Source organism: Bombus bifarius, unplaced genomic scaffold (assembly GCF_011952205.1).
Source record: "Bombus bifarius isolate JDL3187 unplaced genomic scaffold, Bbif_JDL3187 scf7180000008520_frag, whole genome shotgun sequence".
NCBI classification, from domain to species: domain Eukaryota; kingdom Metazoa; phylum Arthropoda; class Insecta; order Hymenoptera; family Apidae; genus Bombus; species Bombus bifarius.
In genome coordinates, this window is record NW_022884704.1 from 939 (window position 1) to 20,713 (window position 19,775).

General features: G+C 38.2%; 1 pseudogene; it reads left to right on the forward strand.

Moving 5' to 3' along the window:
* The first annotated feature begins 12,860 nt into the window (after positions 1-12,860).
* On the forward strand, positions 12,861-19,307 carry LOC117213202 (annotated as a pseudogene).
* Positions 19,308-19,775: the final 468 nt, after the last annotated feature.

Here is a 19,775-nt window from a genome sequence, read left to right on the forward strand (position 1 = left end):
CATATTATAAAAGAATGAATTTTTCCCAATAAATGTAACTTCATACAAAATCTCGTTTAAAAAATTCAGTTTTTATTCTCATCAAATTAATTTAATATCGGAATATGTCATTTTAGTCGTTATAAAAATTTTATGTCAAAAAGCGTTCACAGATACATATATAAATAAATGTCCAATCCTATGCATTTATTTAAGCTGAAATCTGAACTTAAATATTTATTAACAATATTCTGACGAATATGTAATGAAAGATAAAAGCAGCTTTATTTTTTTTATAGGATGGCTCATGTTTTTTATTCATTTTATGTTTTTCGTTGTCAGCGCGTAACTACCTATCAGCCGCATGAATGCCAGGTTTTACTACTCAGAAGCGAAGAAGCACAGATGCAAATATACGTTACCTTGCATGGAAAGACGTTAGATACATATAAAAGTCATAACGTAGCTATTTACACATGGGGAATATTTATTTTCGTATGAAATATTTTTGCTTCTGAATTCTCATTATAAATGTACGTCCATTTCCTACGTTAAAGTACGTTTCTGCTTTGAAAACCTTCATTTAAATATAACGGTTAACAAAATATTATTAGAGAAATATTAAAACGAGACGCTAAAAGAACATTTTAATAAAGTACAAATGATTATTTGTTCTTTGTTAAATTGCACTGCTGTAACTCTAATTTTATTAAATTCAAAATGAATCATTTATAAACTGAACCGGAATATAAAATTTTATTCCGCAAAAATCATAAAGTTGAAAGTTAGGAACGAATAACAAATGAATAACCTAGTTTCATTAAAAGGCACGTGGTTAAGGTACGCCAATCCGCGTAATAACTTTGACACTCCAATTATTATAAAATATGTATCCTTAAGGGATTTTTTTGCGCGAATGCAAAATACTTTTCATACGTGCAACTGAATAAATGGGACGTGATTTTCAATATTTCTTTTTCTAGAATTTATAACAAAGTAACTGTTTCACAAATGTTTTCGCTGACATTTTTACTACGTAAATGTCTTCTTTTGTAATTAATAATTTCGACATTTCTCTGAACTTTCTTCGTTGCGATAAAAAAAATATACAAAGCTTATGACGTGCTTGTTTAAAAATATTTATACGGAACAAGACTTTGAATTTGTCAGACCAATCGTCCTAGCGAACGAATAAATTAAACGACTCGTAACAAAAAATTATTCCTGTCCATGTTTCTCTTTGTAAAAGTAATTCAAGGCAAGTTAGATGAATCGCTGTGTACCCTATTCGCGTAGCATGTGCTTTAACGACCAGCGTGCAAGCGTTAACGGTGTGCTTTAGTTTCTCTCTGGTTGTGTTAAGTGTTTAAGTAATGAGCATATACTCACTACGGGTGGTTTGCATGAGATCACCTGGCACCACTTCGGCTTCGAATGATAGCAGATGCAGAGACTGCAAACCGCAGGTCCCGGCACAAGCATAAGACCATGTCGAATGGTTTCTCCTTGAAAGTCAGTACAGTTGTCGTCTATAGCATCTGAAGACGATTCTCAGCTTGAATATCTTTGCCATTCGACGGTCGTACGCGCAGTTACGTTAACCGTTTCAACGCCACTCAGCGTGATCATGCTGTACGCGTAGTGTGGTGAACTGTGTCGCGATGTTTGGTTACGATTGTCAATTCACAACGCGCTCGGTTCCGAACGTAGCTTGTCACTAGCCTATCAGAGTTTCCTCTCGTAATTACTTTTCTTTCAAATAATCGTAAACCAAATAAAGAAAAAACTAATGTATAAATTACCTCTTGAATTGGAAAACCAATTACAGAACGTCACACAAACAAAAGGTAAAGCACGAATATTTGGCAACCTTTTGACTCTTTAGTGTAACGTTTCTGATATAGCTGATGAAGTGAAGCGTGAACGCGTTGAACGGTATGTTTCGACAATCCGATACGGATTTTTAAAACATCCCTGATACTGAAACGGCTAATAGCGTTACGAAAACGATCGTGCCAGGAAATTTTTGTTCGGATCCGCAACGGATCCGCATTGCGGCTGCCACGATGCTTCTACGTAGCATTGATGCTTCATCGATGAAGCACGATTGAAATTGGATATTCGATTTCTTACTGGGGAGAGAGTTTTCATATCGTGTTTACTGTTTCACTTCGCAAGTGTGCTTTACAGTATACGTTAGAACTTGAAATCGAGCTATTTGAGTTAAAGTCGCTTGTAGCTTGAAATGACGTTTAAAGGATATAAGAATAATAGAAGGCTAAAATTCAAAAGTGTATATACGTACATATACATTTCAATAAAAATAGCAGATAATCTCAAGTAAAAAAAGTAGATTCGCGCTAGTAAAATAGTTTCAAAATACTTGTGAAAAGTCAAACGACTTGACTAATTAAAAATGGATGTAAGAGCTTAAAGGACAAAGGCGTATAAGAGTATCAATTAAGTAACAAATTCACAGTGACAAAGAGGTTTCCAGTCGATCGAATTCAAATAAATCGGCTAATTTGAACGAAACTTTAGATGCACGAGAAGCGACACTCGTCCTCAAGGACTACGAAAGTTCTACTGGGATGAATGAAAACTTTTGTCTGACCCGGTGTGTATACACAAGATGCGCGAATCTCGAGTACAGCTTGCATTAATTAAAGTAATTGGTTGGTTTGATCAAATTAATCGGTTTAAGCAAATCACTTTGAGTCCAATTACCGGATGTCATCGATGCTACGTTGAAATGGCGAACACCATCCAAGTAATTGATGTCCTCTGTAATTATTTGTTAATCATGCGCGGAATCAGAACGATTCGACCTCGTTCCAAAGCAAATCGTTACTAGAGTAGAGACGGGAATTAATAATTCGTGTCAATTGTTCGATCGTGTTCACAAATTCAAATGCGGTTGAGTGGCGGAAACCATTTATAACACGTCCCATACAGCGTAGATCGCATACACGTCTTAGGATGTATTTTTGGTACTTATATATACTCTATATATATTCTTACTCTATATATACTTATATGTACTCTATATATATTCTCTATCTTAGATATACCATAAAATATTTCGTGAAATCGCGTATTCGTGTCTAATGTCAGGGATTCTCTTTCCATAAGTCTGCGTTTTCTATATTATCTTTCTTCCTTATCAGTAGGCATTCTCACAATTTGTGATTAATACTGCTCGTACAGGAATGTTAGGTTTTTGACGTTGTAAAATTTCACGTGAAATAATAATGCCTATATATTGACTAATTTATCAATTAATTAAATCCGTGTATATCAAGTTTTCTATAATTTAGTACTTTCGTGTAACTACAGAAATTTGATGCAATATAAAACTTGATTAAAACAGCGATTCATTAGGAAACGAGAATAATGATGCAAATATTTTTTGTAGCCATTATATAGGATTTCGATCGCATAATTAATCAGTATCAACTTACCAGTCTTTAATGGAAGAACAGAAAGAAGGGCAGGCGGTACACAGACCGCAATCATGATCATTTTCATGTAGACTGTCAGACTGCCGTACATCTTCGTTAGTCGTAAGAAGTCGCGATGAGAAGCGTAAAAGAAGTCTAGTAGTAGTGTAGGTACTGCACTAGCCAGAAGTATCTGCGACAGAAATCAGAATACACTCGTTTTCGCATGGTTGGATCAATTTCGCGTGGGACTAACCTGATTGAACCTAAAGCGGGATAATTGTGTTAGGGAAGTGATACATTTACACTGTACATGAGAGTGTGTGTGTAAGGGCCAGAGGGCGTCAAGGTCTTAGTGGAGACAAAAGACTGTTGCCAGATGTTAGAAGAATCTAGGATAGTCGGTTGGCGACCAGCGTGCGTGCAAGACGTTCTTCAGAGAGTAATATAGATGTATAACTGTTGTGTGGGAAACGTAGGCAATAATTTGTATTCCCATATCCTCGAATTTCCTTAACATGGTAGCAGAGCGTGGTTACTAGTTTTGCAAGATATTTAGTGCGTGGTTACGATCTTGCGAGTGAGTGTTCAGTAAAGAAAAAAAACTTTCAGAGGAACAAAATATACTTCGAGCACGTAGGAGCGCTTGAGTAAGAAAAGAAAAAAAAAGAAGAATCAATTAAAATGGAGAGATCGGAAATCATGATACCTATATTCGATGGTGAGGATTATGGAATGTGGAAGCAAAGAATCACGATGTTTCTCAAATATAAGGAATGCGAGGTTGTGACAACTAGAATGAAGAACGAAAGAGACGATGAAGACTGGGACAAAAAGGATTTGAGGGCGATAAATATAATTTATAGTGCAATATCGATCAGACAATTGGAGTATGTTAGGGAAGGAAAAACGGCGTATGATATAATAAAAAGGTTCGATGAAATGTACTTGAAAGAGTCGACGGCACTGCAGATCGTATGCAGAAGGAGATTGGAAAACATAAGACTGGAGAACTACAGTGATTCAGCATCATTCTTTAACGATTTCGAAAAATTAATAAATGAATTAAAAAGTGCGGGCGCAGAAGTAAGTGAGAGGGAAAAGCTGAATTACATGCTGAATACGTTACCCGAAGAATACAGCTACATAGCGGACATAATAGACGCATTGAAAGAAGAGGATCAAACGGTAGCGTATGTAAAAAATAAAATAGAGATAGCAGAGAAGAAAAATAAATCCAATGGAGGAGAAAGGCAAACCAACGCCTTTTCTGCAAAAAAGGAAGGATGCTTCAGATGTGGAAGATTAGGACACTTTGCGAGAGAGTGTCAAAATGGCGTCCAAGCGGGAAGCAGTAACGGCTATTGGCATGGGCCAACACGTGGTCGAAACAGAGGAAGAGAGAACAAAGGCAATACGAGCAGAGGACGTGGAAACTTTCATCGTCAATCAAGAACCGGCACGGGCGAGCATGGAAACTCAAGAGCAGGCATATGGACAGCAACGGCGCACGCAGCAAACAGCAGTGAGACGAATGAAATAAGTAAGAACGAAATAGTGTGGCTATTAGATAGCGGTTGTACCGATCACATAATTAATAACATAAATTATTTCGATAAATCTATCGACCTAAAAGAACCGGTAAATATATATTTAGGCGATAATAGACCGATAAAAGCGACAAAAGTTGGGAATGTTATAAGTTATTTTGAAGCATTCGGAAAACAAAATAAAATAAATATGAGGAAAGTATTTTACGCGAAAGAAATGTCCGCAAATTTGATTAGTTTAGGTAAACTAACAGACAATAAGAATACGGTTATTTCCAAAGGAAATATTGCGAAAGTAATAGATGAGGATAATATACTTACAGCTGTAGCGTTCAAAGAGAATGGGACATATAGAATAAAAAGTATATTGAAAGGGAAGAAGCACTTAGTAAACAGCGCCGAACGTAGTGGTATGAGTAAAAAGGAAAGATGGCATAGGATGCTAGGACACGTAAATTTTAAATATTTAGAGATTTTGGGTAAAGAGCAGCTAGTGACTGGCATACCGAATGAATTTGAAAAGGAACTTTTGAAATGTAGGGTGTGTATAGAAAGCAAAATGCATAACTTACCTTTCAAAAATAATCGAACTAAGGCTAAGGAAATAATGGAAATTATTCATACGGACGTATGTGGTCCCTTTAAGACTACCGGATTCAATGGAGAAAAATATTTCATTTCATTTATCGATGATTATAGTAAAATAGCTAGGATCTATTGTATAAAATCAAAAGATGAGGTCTTTGATTCTTTCGTACAGTTCGTAAATGAAGCCGAAAATTTAACGGGCAAGAGGTTAAAAATATTAAGATGCGATAATGGTAAAGAATATTTAAATAATCGAATTTATAAATTTGCTAGGGATAAAGGTATAAGAATAAATAATTGCTCAACATACGTACATGAATTAAACGGGACAGCGGAAAGGTATAATAGAACAGTGATGGACATGGCGCGTTGCTTGCTAGCGGAAGCGAAAGTACATAAAAGGTACTGGCCCGAAATAGTTTGTACAGCGGAATAACACCAGCTCAGATAAATGACCCTCTAACTTACCTTTGTCCTTGTCACGTAATTTTTGGGTTGGTTGGTGAAAATAAAATATAGTTGAGTCGTAACCCAACTATTAACTTGGTTTTAATCAACCTTTATTATGAATTCAGCAATCACAATGTAACACGGACTGAATTAACATAAATCACAATTCACTGCAACCACGTTATGTAAGACTTAGTTACAACAATACATTAAGTACGCGACTTATAAGAGTAGAGACCGACATAGATATGTTGACTATTCTAAGGATACAGAATAAGTGAAGTCTTACTGACGATACTGTGTCTGAGGAAAGCTAGGGGTGGGGGTATCTAAGGACAAGGGACGGAATTTACGACAGGAAATACTCGCTTGGTCCGAACGACCTTAACTATAAAAATGCCAAGGCCCGTGGTAGGCACTTAAGACTATTGAGGGTGCGCGCCAGGGATATGCAGGTATCTGGGTGCCATCCTGTCCGTGGTGTATGGCCTGGTCTCTGATATGAATTGACGTTACATCCTCATCGACGTCAGTGATTTTAAAGCTAGTTATAAAGTGCACTTCTCAGCCAGCGTCCACAGCAGTCAATATTATTTAACGGGTCTTAACGCGATGTAAAAAGGGAAAAAGGAGGAAAGAAGGAACAGGGAAGCAAAGAGGAAAAACGAATTTTTCATTTTCTCGAAACTGGATCAAGTTTCAGGCTGCTCGCCAAAGAGTCTGTAGCTAACGAGACAAGATTAGACAAACCACGCTTTAAAATTCCCACAGAACTATAATAATCCTCGAAATCAATACGATTCGTCGATCCATCGCCTGATTAAAAAATGAGATAGGATGAAGCTCACTAGTCGGCCTTTGAACTTTCAATAGCGCTTACGGCTCGTATACTCTAGTTTGAATGCTACGATGTAAGCCAAGTCAGCTGTAACTAGCGTTCGCGTGATTGTCGCTATCTATTATTCACGCGTTACACGTTCACCAGACAAACGCGTCTACCGGTTGACATTGTTTTCTGTCCTGAGTTTCAAAGCAATTATGTTGCTTCGTGTAATCAAATCTCGCCAAACTAACGATAAGTTCTTGTTTGATCTTACACAGTTATTAAAACTATACAAGTTAAACCAATCTAGCCTAAACAAGTAATGTCGTTATATATTCTTTTTTAAATCTATATATTGTTTAATAAATCGTGGTTAGGATATAGTAGCTGACAAAAATATTCGGACAAATATATTTGTAGAAACATTTTAAGAGTGTATTATGCATAGTGGCACTATTTAATACTGTACTGTGACTATCATGGTCGTGTTGGTATTATTCGAAACTAATCTGAAAATCTGTATGGAATTTGTAAGATATTTAGTCCGAGTACTGTGCATTACTGATATGTACACAACCGAGACGAGATAACGAAGGTACTGCTCTCCATCGTTCATCGCTACGCGTTGCTAATAGCAACGTATAATGCATATATATCTCGCAAAGACCATAAAAGTACCCAATGGAACCACGTTTAATATTTGATAATAATGTCCCATTACAGTTTCGTCATTTTCAATTAATTAAACACGACCCTCTCTTTAAAAATTAGAAGATAAATTACGTAATACAAATCTACTCGAAATCTTTTAAACCTTACGGACGACCTTACGGACCTCACTTATGGTCTTTAAAAGCAGCAGGGATTAGCAGAATATTAACTGCGAATTTTTCTTGGACCGCAGCATGCAATATGAAATATGGTTATTAAAATGTACACTGAAAATTTCATATCCATAAGATACTCGTGCTTGTAGGACCTTGAAAATGAATTCTTAACCCAAATAGTCGACCGCGATACTCGAGAAATTTTGTGAAGCTGACGTCAATACCAATATGTACCGTCGTTGTGCTATTATTTCGTGATAAGCCGTATTGATTGCACTTCCATTTCACGGAATTAATTTTTCCACACAAAAAGTGATAACGATAATCGAAAAAAGAAAAATATACTACCACTTCAGCATACACAGCGCACTCGATTTTACACGAGTATACAATTTGCAAATTCGACGGAACGATCGGATTTAATTATTTTTTCGATATTTCAGGCATCAAGTTTTATTTACACATCGAACGTTGAAATACGGCGAAATACAAAATGTACAAACCACTCTGGACATTAATTAACTTTAAACGTTATTGATTAATTAAAGAAACCAACCATTGTGTTGATTTTTACATTTTGAAAAATTGTTATCCACTTTTGCTTTGTTTAAAAATTGAAAAAAAAATACGTTTATTGTAAGTCACGAGTATCTCTTTTATTTATTTAAACTTTAGATCAAATATTACAATTTATAAATATATCATTTATTTAGATATACTTGTAATATCTGTTTTATAAGTTTGTACAACCATTTATCTATTTATCTATTTTATTTGCACATAATCTTTAAAGACTGATTTTGTAAAGAATAAAAAATTGTGATTCTATTTAAAAACGATCGTGTCAGACTCAAGTGATAAGCGATATATATTTCAGCGATATATATATTCAGATTTCACCATCACATAAACGGTGCTATTGGAAACGTTTCACAATGGACGTCTTACAAGCGCCTGCGATGTCCGTCATATGTAAAGCTATACCACTGAATCACGGCCGCCATTTAGTGATTAAGGTCGATCACTTAGAGCTGTTAATCCGACATAATGGCGAGCAATACATCGAAGACATTATTGGAAACACAGTTACAGTTCAATTTCATTGAGCTTATTTGCAAATAAATGTGTACAATATATTTTAGAGGTTTTAAATATTATTGCTGACTAAACTTCGCGTCTGCGCATCATCTTTCTTTAACTTTTTTTGCATTTTCTTATCGACGCATGAAGACGAAATGCGTAAATTTTATTATTTATTTAAACATTACTATATTGTGCTCAAAGTAGCGGAATATCGTTTTATTATCAATATATGAAGAACTAAAAGAATTAAAAAAGAATTAAAAAAATATGTAGTTCAATCAATACTTCGTGTATTTTTCTATCTCCACAAGACAATATCCGGACCAGTTACGCTTACAGTATCAACAAAGATTTGTCCAGCCATACGGAATAAGTCGTACTCAGCAGTTTAAAAGTATTAACCGCACGAACTCCAGAAACACTTTTGAAGTAACTTTCGAACCAATAAATCCCCGAACTAAGAACTGTCATATTTCGTCTCTATTTATCGAATATTGTGAGAAAATGCAAAAAAAAGAAGTTAAATAGAAAAAGTACTTGGAAACTTAAAAGAAAAAATCTCGAAAAATCTCTTAATACTTTTTACTGTCGTCTTGAGACGCACCATATGTTAAGCTTCTTCGTAGTTACAACTTTTACCGCAGATGTAACGAACTGACAAATGCTTCGAATGGCGCGCGCGCGTCAACGCCTACACTTAAATTTTAAATAAATGTTTTTAAATAAATGTTTAAAATAATACATTAAATGTATTAACTTTCTTGCGCAATTTCATTTAATTTCTTACGATATGGAGGGTTTAATTACGTTTAAGATATCTATTTGAATCCTTTAAATTCGAGGTTTTTTAAAAAATTACCTTAAACTTTATAAAATTAAATCGTTTTTCCACTTTGTTGTATCATAAAATAGTTACTTAAATTCAAACCTTACCGTCGTCTTGAAATATTCTATATTTTCCTCGTCTTAAAAAATCTCCCTACAGAAAGAATAAAGAAGAATAAATTCCCATACGTTAAATTTCGCGTGATTGATTGAATACATAACGATAACGAGAACTAACTAGCGACAACAAGCAACCATTAGCAAGGACAACTGGCGACTATAACTGTCGTCTCTATGATGTATGGCGACTAAGGAGAACAGCCAGCAACTACGGATTACATGTAACAACCAACTGCCCCACTTCTAAAAGGCAACTAACTTGCAAACCCTTTGATGGTTTCTGTAGCGTGATATACCCCTTGAACGTGGTTAAAGAATGTGGTCGCCGCTGGACGGCGGTTTGACAGCAGAGCGATCTCGCCAATTCAAAGCTTGACATTACAAACTACCGAGAATCATTAGGCTCGTTATCGAGCATCTAGCTTTCAGAAGGTGCTTTATCATATGATATGACTTCACGATATTTTTATAGCAAGAAGAATGGCCAACCTCTAACAAAACAAATTTTTACTAAGTGCTGCATGTGAACTGCAGGCCGGCCTACTAGGGAAATTTGACGAATAAATAAACTAAAATATATACGAATATATTCGTTATATCATAAAATGCCCGCATTATGTTCTCTAACACCATAGAGGAAGCTAAATTTATATATTAAAAAATTGGAATACCTGTTGTAAGAGAGTTAATTAAATTCTAACCTATCGATGACTCCATAAAAACCTTTATTTCCTAAAAATGTATATCTTCCAAATTCTCCTTAGAAAGTATCATAGAGAAAATATGAAACCTGAAAAGTACATCACGCTGATGCCTCGATCAACCCTCGTGCTTCGCAGTCCATGTGTCCGAGCGATGAATTCCCTCCAAACAAGGAAAAACCAAAGGGAGGTCTTCTTCGAAGGACGTGAGAGGGTAAGGGAAGCAACGGGAACGATGATCACGCGATATACTGGCGGCGTACGTATAGAACGGCTGTTGCGAGAGAGTTCGCAAGAAACAAGAAGAAAAAAGGAATCGTAGGCCGACGCGACTATACGCTGTCGACGGACAAACAGCGACTGAGCCTAACTGAAACGAACTCTGTCGCAGTATGAGCACGGGCTACGTTTGCGGGTCGATCGAACACGTTCTGCGTCTCTCCTCGGCACCGGCGTCAAAACCACCCCCGACGAGCGCAACGCACTGGTGCACCTGCAATATTAACCACTGGTCTTTCCTTCTTCGCGCGATATTATATCAGCACCTATGATACCATTTCAAAGACCGCAATCAAAACATTAAATACCGCATTAAAGCCATACAATAATTCGCAATATTCATTCGTAAACGTTATTGTATATGTGCTTAATTAATCGTTATTATGTTTCGAATGATTTACTACCTCGTATTCCATAAGCAGATATATGGTTCATTTTCACCTCAAGTACGATATAATTTGTAACAAATATTTATAATTCACAATGTAAAATATTTATAATTCATTGGAAATATTTTTCTATCACGGTATAGTGGTCAAATTTCACATAAATCACAAACATATGGTAGTCAGAAGCTATACTCACGACATGACAAATCATGAAGATGTCATGAAAAATGGCGTCCGTCCATATATATTCAAACGCAACGAACAAGTTCGAACTTTTCGAGAACAAACGATTTGTTCGATAACATCTGTCGCGAGCTTCTCTTCCTTTAACGATAACAATTGACAACTAAAGCTCGAGAGGCTCGTAAGGATGAACAGCGACGAGTATCTAGAAGCTATGTACTCACCTGGGCAAGGAGACTCCAACACCAAGGACGTTGGAAGTTTCGAGAAGCGAAGATGGAAACTGAAGTAGCACGTCAGGTCAACTCCGGCGAAAACTGCTAAAGAAAGAAAAATCCAACTAATTTGTTTCCAACGATAAAATGAAATTAATTTGTTTCACAAATTATTAACTGGATATTATTCAAAAATTATTCAAAATTCGCTTGATTGATTCACGACCCGGGACATTTGGGTCATACCATTTTGGTAATGGACGAAAATGGCAGAAGGAAGAACGACCGTTTTTTTTCATATTTCTCTTTCCCCGGGAAACGATGGAATGCCCGAGCACCTTGTTTCATTTCTTCTCGACATCAATTTCAATCTTTTTAAACGAAATATAATCTGAACGATGAAAAGTTCATTCAAATAATGCTCCGCGCCAGACACTCACGAAAATTAAGAAGAAACACGGAAAATTCGCGAATAAAACGGATTTCTTTGTCCCAGTGAGATAATAAACCTCGTTCACGTATTGGTTTTTAAAATCAATATATCCACCAATGTGCACTCGTTTAACAAGTGTGATGGAACGTGCCAAAAATCTCTCAAGAGGGTCTTGGCAACGGAAGAGTCGAAAACGTCACAATTATGAATGAAAAATTCGAATAGTTGCTGATTTTACAGTCGAAACCGATAAAGAACTCCAGATATTCCCCCAATTAATTTACAATAAATTCGCGAAAATGATCGATTGCTGACGTCATTGTATTCTAGAAAGATTGTAAAACGATAAGAATTTATTGAAAAAACTTATATTCGATGATAACACTTCTAATAAGAGTACTAAGAGGAGCGATTCTGTACTCACCTTCCTGTCTCGAAGTACCGAACGCAATTAACCGTCCGCCCAGGATGGAACCGTTCGGAACTTTTGTAAGTCACTGCACGGCCGCTGCTTATGGTGGAAATGTAATAGATATAAGTACAGAGCGCGTGAGCGAACTAAAAACGCGATAGAGAAGTAGAGAGAGGATGTTCCGTCCTTGTCTAATGACGCGCACTTGTACAGGAAATATGTAACAGGGGTATACGAGCAGCGTCAGTGTCCACTAGTGTGCATGCCTGATTAAACAAGGACAGGAAGTATCTATACATGGTGTTCTCTTTCTATTTCCATGTTGCATCCATCTTACTATACAGTACACACACTCAGCTATTCTATCATTATATTTGTGCGTTGCTTATGTGTGAACCAAACATTTCCATGGCAACAAATCGTTTGTCTCTTGTTTGATGCTCGGTTTTCAACGGAGTTGAAAGAATTTTTTAAGAGAAACGTAATGGACGGGTTGTTTTTAAAGTAATAAACGGAAATTCTCGTATCCATTGAGAAACGATAGGCGATTTGAAAGTGTCACTATGAACGGTGATTTATCGATGCAAGGTAGTATGAATAAGATATTTTATAATCTGCGAAAAAAGGTAAGGAATATTCTAGATTTTAGATTTTAGATTTTAGAATTTCCACGTCACAGACGAGTGTGTTTTGTTATTTGATTTGTAATATTGCTGCAGTTCTCTTAATAGCTGTTCGTTTCATGCGATACTCGCACATAGTATCTATGACTTTTGCTTCTAACAATTTTTATAATTAGGCTGTATCAAATATTTTTAACGTTCGTGTTTCATGAAAAATCATGTGTAACTCGTTGAATTCGCAAATGTAACAAAAAATTACATGAAAAAACTTATATTATTGTAATGAAAAAATAATTATATTAGGAGGAGAGTCGTATTTCGGAACGTCATCGGAACATATTATACCTTGTATGTGATTATTTGGAACACAATGGGTGAGTATATTATAATTAAAATATATTCCTAGTTCCAATTCTCTTGAATAGTGTCAGTGACCAATCGAAATAGAAATCAGTGGACATCGTGGAAAGAGAAGGCGAAACCAAATTTGAAAATTCGACATCGGTAATTCAGTAGTTAAGAATAACTCAATCGATAATGTAGATTAACTAGTTATAAACAAATATATGAAATATAAATTCAAATTATTCTTATCCATCTAAAAATTGGAAATTAAAGAGCAGAAGACAAGAAATTATCTTCGAGGATTTATATAGTAAATACATTCTTTTGCCTGTCTTACCTAGAGATAAAACAGTTGTTTGATGGTTATCTTATAGTGTTCAGTCATTGCGAAAAATATTTTTAATCAGTTAAAAACTATAATTAATTAAAAACTACATTTCTTTAGGTATATAGACATTAGCGATGTATTATTCCGGGAAGCTCGTCTATCTCCAGAACATCGGGTCTGCGACAACATCGATTTGGAAATTATCGTTGCAGAGTATGAAAATTATTACAAGATGAAATTTCAAAAATATCCCATATTGTGTAAGAAAATAACTGGAAGGGAAATGACGAGGGAAGTGACAAATGCAAGCAAAACGTAAGAATTTAAATTATTTAACGATATTAAACGGTATTCAACGTATCGTATTCAACGTATCGTATTACAATATGATCCAGTGTTTGTAGAAGTATTGAGACAAAAGCCAAATCTGTTAGTAAAGAAGCAAGAAGTGAGCCTGTGAAAGAGACAAATCTACAGCAGAAGATAACTGATGACAATACGAATCATATTAATCTCGCAATGACAGTGACGTCACTATTCCCCAATGAGAGTGATGGACGTTCATCAGAAGAGCTATTTAACATCCCAATGGAACAATCCATGCAATTGAAGATATTGAAATGCATTGAAAAGCTTTATTAAGATAATCTGGAATTACGAAAGATTGCTGAGGACATCTCATGCGTAAGTTATTTTTGATTAATATACGTATCGTAAAACTTTTAAACGATAAAATTCCCATCGATAAACCGTTCAACGTATATCGACGATGACGTGATTTCAGTAACGCTTCAAATATCAAATTACGTAACGTTTACTTAATATAGAGAAGACGCCATTTTATCTTTGTATCGTCACAGGAGATCATAGTAAACAAATTAAATGTACATTGGGATGACGTTATAGGCCTAGAAGAATGTAAAACCGCTGTTAAGGAGGCCATTGTGTATCCCCTTGAGTATCCTATCTTTTTTGATGGCCCGTTTTCCCCCTGGAGAGGTATTTTGCTGTACGGCCCACCTGGTACAGGTAAGATACTCGCATTCTTTTCATTTCTGTACGTGTTTACAAGAAATATACAAAACAGGGAAAACGATGTTAGCGAAGGCAGTCGCGACAGAATGCCATTGCACCTTTTTTAACATAACTGCCAGCTCATTGGTCAGCAAATGGAGAGGCGATTCCGAGAAGTATATACGTGTAATATCGTGATGTAATATGTTCACAAAGAGTGGACAATAGAGATGTTAATCAGACAGAAAAGACGATTGTGGCTTAACTTGAACTATTCATACCAAACGTACAGAACACAGCGCAATCCACACTCTCTCGGCAACGCCACTCGCAACCTTCGTCTCCGCTCAACTCGCACTCGGCTCCTCGACTCGCACTCTCGTTCTCGACTCGCGCTCTACTTTTCGACTAACTGTTGTCGCATTCCATTGCCCTTTTCCTAGGCCCACCGCACACGTGTTCTGCAGACGCTCGTGGCCAGGGTCACGTAGGTCTTTTCCACGAAACTATGCACTTGAAAAGACCGATGACACATTGATGGGCCCGACGGCGCCTCGGCTCTCGGGACATTGTTCATAGTTCGCCCGATATTTCCCAGGCCTTTCGTCCACGATACTACATTCGGCCATCCTGCAATAACATCTGCCCTCAGATGTTGCCTTCTATCTCGCTGTCATCAGATGCGTCACTTTCGGCATTTAGGACCCAAGGTTTCATAAAATCGAGGTGTGCACGGGTCCTTCCTCAGGTACTGCTTCGCACGCTTTCTTCTTTTCTTGTAATTTCGCAGGTTCCCTTCTAGCTTACCTATGTTTCGTTGGGTTAGGCTACAGTCAAGGCAGTTGGACACCACGTGTTCGACCTTTTCGCGTAACCCCTTGAACCAGAAGTCCTTCTTGACCATAGCTTCTGTTTTGGTAACCTCGAAATGCCCACGCTCGTGCGCTTGCCTGACTACCTGAGCCCGCATCGCCTTCGATACTACTATTAGCACATCGTCCTCACACTCCTTATACAAAATATTGTTTCTTACTACCTGCCCATCGGCCTGACTGCACGTTGCGGCGTCCAAAATCCTACAGACTTCAATGTCCTTGTTCTGTGCCCTTCTCAACCGTGCAATCAGCCCGTCTTCACTCTCCGTTACATACATAGTGCTCGGCAGGGGGTTCCTACTCGGAGCATCTACATGCTGCATACTTTTCCCCGGCCGATGACGGCCGATGACCTGATACGTAATCTCGCCTAGTAACAAGGCCCATCTAGCCACACGCACACACAAATCTTTCTTTCTAACTACACCTATCGGACTCGCATACTCCAAGTCTGACGATTTGATGACACCCTCGTTTATCCACGCTTCCATCAGATCATCTACTTCCTTTCTTTCCGACGGCGCCAGTCTTCGCGGTCTTCGCGCTACCGGCTTGTCGCTTTCCAAAACTACTTTTTCGGTTATTCCGACGTCTCGCTTCTTCTCCGGCCTATACCCCCTAACGATATCGCGAATCGCTTCACGATAATGCGGTTCCCGTACGTGTGTCAGGTCTGTTTCGTCGGTCTGTTCTACCGCGTTTACCCTCAGTACATCCGGCGCGTCCTCGTGACCGTCGGTCTGATCGTCGAGTCGTAAAAATGTCACCTCGCCCCGTTTGACTCGCAACTCTACCTGGTCTAAAAAGTCGGTACCTAAGAGTAGACTGTGTCTTGTCATTACCTTATTCGAGACAACATGCAGAGTGACAGTAAAGTCGTACCCGTCGACCGTCATTACCCTTGTGAACTCGCCCCAGGTACTATTGCCAGCGGAACCAAAACCATCAAACTTAGGTTTGCAGTTTCCCAGAGGTGGTGATCCTAACCTCACATACTCATCCGCTCGTATGAACGTAAGGTCACTACCTGTATCCACTAACGAGACAAACCTGCAGCCATCTATCGACACGTCCTTCAAGTACTTTCCCTTTTCGGATCTTGACACTACGCAAGTCTCTTTCGGTCGTGCCGTACACCTCGCTGCAATATGTCCAAATCTGCTGCACTTGAAACACCTAACACCTTCTCCCCTCTCCGGACACTTAACACTTAGGTGATCCTCACTACCGCAGATGAAGCATCTTCTTTTCTTCATTGCATCTACAGATTGACTGGGCTTCCCGTTCTTCTGGGTTTTAGTCGACTTCACAATCGACTTTGCTCTGCGACTCTTCTGCTCTTCGTACATTACTAACCTCTTCCTCAACTCTTTGATTGACGTAGCGCCGTACAATACAGCCTTATTGTTCTCGTCGTCTATTATTCCATCCACTATGTATTCCACCTTTGCTTCCTCCTCCATGTCCACATGGCTGGCTATCTCGAGCATACGGTACATGTACGCCAAACATGCTTCATCACTCTCCTTTTTTGTTTCTTCAAGTTTCTGATGTACTTGCCTACTGTTGACTTTCCTCGAAAATTCTTTCACTAGCCCCCTCTTCAACTCATGCCAAGTCCTGGCATGACACTCGAAGCTCGCAAATATTTTCGCTGATCCCTTCAGCAGCTTCCTGGCGTAGACTGCCTTCTGCCCATCCGACCACATGCACGTATCAGCGACTTCCTCGAACGACTCGAACCATCGTTCGACATTTTCACCTCTGTTGCCGCTAAACGACTCTAATGCATCTTCGACGTCTCTAAAACTCAGCGTCGAACCAACACATGCCCTTCGACAACATTCGTCACGGTCCTGATACACCCTTCGCGTATCTCTCTTGTATTCTCTTGCGTTTTTCTTGCCATCTTCATCCTCACTTTCGTCGTCGCTTTCCTCTTCCGATGATATGTCGTTACCATCCATGGCCGCTCGTAGCCGTGCGCGTAATTCTACTTTTCTTCCCGTCGTTTTTAAACCCAAACTAGCGAGGCGCTCCTTCAACTCCTTCGTATTCATTTTCTCAACATCCTCACCTTCGTTGCAATCACGCTCAGCTCTCTGTACATTTTCTAAATCTCGTTGACCGGTTAGCTCTTCACCGCCCGTCGATCCCTTACGATACGATTGTCCAACCCTACACGCCCGATTCAGCCTTGCAATCAGCACTGACCTCGCACCCGATATAGGGAGGTTCATTCGCGCGAGCTTATTCCTCAGCTCCTCCAGCGTCGAACCCTCTTCACCCGACAATCGTTCGTCCCCGACGTTGGCCATTTTTCACACAACACAAACTTAAACAATCAACGATATCGTCTTTTACCGCACCGCGTACCGGTAAATTCACAACTAGCTCGAATAGCTCTGTTAAACCGTTTCGTTTTCTGTCTTGTCCAATCCCGGCTGAGCCCCCAAAAATATGTAATATCGTGATGTAATATGTTCACAAAGAGTGGACAATAGAGATGTTAATCAGACAGAAAAGACGATTGTGGCTTAACTTGAACTATTCATACCAAACGTACAGAACACAGCGCAATCCACACTCTCTCGGCAACGCCACTCGCAACCTTCGTCTCCGCTCAACTCGCACTCGGCTCCTCGACTCGCACTCTCGTTCTCGACTCGCGCTCTACTTTTCGACTAACTGTTGTCGCATTCCATTGCCCTTTTCCTAGGCCCACCGCACACGTGTTCTGCAGACGCTCGTGGCCAGGGTCACGTAGGTCTTTTCCACGAAACTATGCACTTGAAAAGACCGATGACACATTGATGGGCCCGACGGCGCCTCGGCTCTCGGGACATTGTTCATAGTTCGCCCGATATTTCCCAGGCCTTTCGTCCACGATACTACATACGTGTAAGTTGCTTTGTCTATGTAAGTTTCTTTGTTCCTTTGTCTATGAAGGAGAGATTCTAGGTATAAAAAGATTTGATTTTATTTTTCGTCATTTATATATAAATAGAATAGTTGTTTGGAAAACGAAATGATATCATATTCGTGATGAGGCAATGAATTTAAGGAATTTCGAATATAATATTTAATGAATAATACATTTGTTAAACTGAACAGGTTTTATTTGAATTTGCCTATAGTCATTCGCCTACAATTATTTTTATCGACGAGATTGACTGGATCGCCACAAATAAAGGAGACTGTATATTGTCTGAACCTGCAAAGAGATTCAGATCAGAACTTCTTTCTAGATTGGATGGATTAGTGTCTAATGAGAATTCTAATGTAGTTCTTCTGGCTACAACTAATTCCCCTTGGTACGTATATCACGTTATTTCAATGTTTTCTAAGTTGAAAATATCGTAATATTTCTCCAAATTCCAAATATGTTATTGTGTTGTTTGAAGTATTCCTTCATTATTATTAGTATAATAGAACGATAATATTTATTGTAAATATGTTATTAGGGGCATTGATGCAGCTTTACTCAGGCGTCTCGAAAAGCAAATATACGTATCATTACCCAATGAAGTTGCTCTACTTGATATATTCAAATTATACCTTAGCAACCACTTATTAGAAAATACAGATATTGTAAACCACATAGTAAAATGTACTGAAAGATATTCTTGTGCAGATATAAAATTGCTTTGTAAGCAAGCGTGGCTACTAGAAATAAGCCCGATATGGAGGAGACTTGAAAAGAAAGAAACACCTGTTACCACTTTGAAATATGAATTAAAAAGTTATGAAATATTAGCAAAATTGTTAAAAAAAATGTCACCTACAGTTATGCAAATAGATAAATATGATACGTGGAACAAATAAATACGCAATCGTAAGGACAGATATTGAAAAATATAAATAAATGGATTATCGTTCGAGAAATCATTCGCATGTGTGTGCATGTGTGTATGCGCGCATGTGTGTGCGCGCATGTGTGTCCGCGCATGTGTGTCATGTGTGTCATGTGTATGCGTGTGTGTGCGCGCACGCGCTATAGGTTAAGTTTAAAATGTTCGGTTGTATTATATCCTTGTATTATATATGTCGGAGATGAAAGGAAAACCGGAGCCTTCCCTTTGCAATTTTGAGGAAGCCTTCTAATGCTTTAGCCTAGATTTTATCATAACTGTAATTAAGCAATTGTCATTTGTAATTGTTTGATATTTGTGAAAGCGAAAGTGGGTTCGAGGTGACAACTGGTCGCCGAACGTAGCCACGGTCACGGGATAAACGTTTTGCCTGACGAAGGTGTGGATCGGTTGTATTGTTCTCGCTAGAAATCACATAGAA